Here is a 2416-nt window from a genome sequence, read left to right on the forward strand (position 1 = left end):
TTCCAACAGAATGATACACAAAACTATCAACAGCACGAAGAAAATTACCACCAGCAACAGTTGTAACGGTATCGAAAAATAAGCCAAATTTAACAACTGTATTGCGCAAACTGGCATCGGATGAAATATTTATATTGCATGAGACGATGACCTTGTGAAACAGTTACAAGGGTAGTGTCAGGCAAAGAAAGAATGGGTACTGGTAACCTTTTCTTCATTCGTCCAAGTGTCGAGCGTTCATCCGAAAGAAGGGTTTCGTTAACAGCGCCCCGGGAAAGTGTAGTCGAACCGGTGCTATTTTTGTATGGTCCTACATAAATAATCTGAAGGGCAGAGTTGGTAGCTATTTGCAGTTCTTTCCTAATGCTGCTGTGGTGTACCAGAAAGTCTCGTCGTTGAGTGGTTGTAGGAAGACACAAAAGAAGTTGCAGAAAATTTCTAGTTCGTGTGATGAATGGTAATTATTTTTGAATGTTGAAAAAGTGTAATTTAATGCTAACGACTAGGAGAAACAAACCAGTAATGTTCGAATACAACATTAGTAGTGTGCTGCATCACGCAGTCACGTTGATTAAATGTCTCGGTGTATCTCTGGAATGTGATATGACAAGTAACGATCATGTAAGGATTGTCTAAGGGAAAGGCCAATTGCTGACTTTGGTTTATTGGGGCAATTTTAAAAAGAGTGGTTCATCTGTAAGAGAGACCACATATAGGGCACTAGTGCGACGCATTCGTGAGTGCTGTTCTAGTGTTTGGGATCCGCATTAGGTCGGATTGAAGGAAGACATCGAAGCAGTTCAGACACGGACTGCTGGATTTGTTACCGGTAGGTTCGAGCAACACAGAAGCGTTACGGAGATGCTTCGGGAACTGGAATAGGAATCGGTGAAGGGAAGGCGATGTTCTTGTCGAGAAACACTGTTGAGAAAATGTATAGAGAACCGACATTTGAAGATGGGTGCAAACCACTGAACTGCCGCCAATGTACATTTGGAATGACAACGAAAAAAAAAAAAAAAAAAAGAGAAATTCGCTCTCTTAAAGAGGCAAAGCAGGTACAGGTTCCCTCGTACCATACAGTGGCTTGCAGAGTATGTGCAATGTGTAGATGTAGATGTAGAGTCAACTTCTCTCTCCCATGACTTAGCGGCAATGCTTGATGTACAATTAGTGGATATCAGCTGCAGTGCATTCCGAATATCTTTACTGATATTTGATTCCATATGATGAATCACGTTCTTGAAGGCTGTAAGATGGGGCCTCGAATGCTACTGGTACATTACTTATATGTGGAACTAAAGGGGAGTACTTTTTCTGGTTCATATTCGCAAGAATTTTTTATATAATTCTTACTAAAATTTAAAATTTAAATATAAAGTAAGATGGTTTCTACTGGATTGTTTCTATTTTATTAAGAAATGAGAACGGTATTGTAGGTTATCAAATATAGATATTTGCGCTATGGTAAAATATGACTAGTGGTATAAATAGTGTGTATTCGTTATTATAAAAATACAGGTCATTTTATCTGGGAACAGGTAACCATACGTTAAAAAACGGTTGTATTTTGTCCAAATATGACAAGTAGTATAAGCACTCCGTCTTCAGGCCACGAGTGGCCTACCGGGACCATCCGACCGCCGTATCATCCTCATGGAGGATGCGGATAGGAGGGGCGTGGGATCAGCACACCGCTCTCCCGGTCGTTATAATGGTCTTCTTGACCGAAGCCGCTACTATTCGGTCGAGTAGCTCCTCAATTGGCATCAAGAGGCTGAGTGCACCCCGAAAAATGGCAACAGCGCATGGCGGCCTGGATGGTCACCCATCCAAGTGCCGACCACGCCCGACAGCGCTTAACTGCGGTGATCTCACGGGAACCGGTGTATCCACTGCGGCAAGGCCGTTGACAAGTAGTATAAGTATGGTGTATTCATTATTACAAAAATTCAAGCCATTTCATGCTGCAAACAATCAGCCTCACATAAAAAACCATTGCATTATAGTTACTAAATATGACTAGTACATCAGTGGTGTATATTTTTTACTAAAAAAATTTAAGACGTTTTATATTACAAACAAGTATCTATATACAAAAACCAATTTATAGTCTGTAAACTTAGTTGTTCTCCAATCTGAGAAGGGAACAGTGTTAATGGGCTTTGAAACTCAAATTAACTCAAATTAAAACTCAAATTAACTAGCTGAATTTCTAGGTAACTAGTGTAAATCTTCCGTCTGTGGCTGCTGCTTGGGATCTTCCTTCACGGGCTTTTGAAACGAGTCGTCCCGTTTTAATTGATGTTAATGAAGGTAGACACTGATAATAAATCTTTATTGCCTTTGAATAAACTTTCCTTTGCGACAAAGTGTAACACAAATTGTGTGTTCAACCGTCTGAATAAAAGACACA

General features: G+C 40.2%; 1 pseudogene; it reads right to left on the reverse strand.

Moving 5' to 3' along the window:
* Positions 1-1796: 1796 nt before the first annotated feature.
* LOC126417341 (5S ribosomal RNA) lies at positions 1797-1914 on the reverse strand (annotated as a pseudogene).
* Positions 1915-2416: the final 502 nt, after the last annotated feature.

Source organism: Schistocerca serialis, chromosome 8 (genome assembly GCF_023864345.2).
Source record: "Schistocerca serialis cubense isolate TAMUIC-IGC-003099 chromosome 8, iqSchSeri2.2, whole genome shotgun sequence".
Classification (NCBI taxonomy): domain Eukaryota; kingdom Metazoa; phylum Arthropoda; class Insecta; order Orthoptera; family Acrididae; genus Schistocerca; species Schistocerca serialis.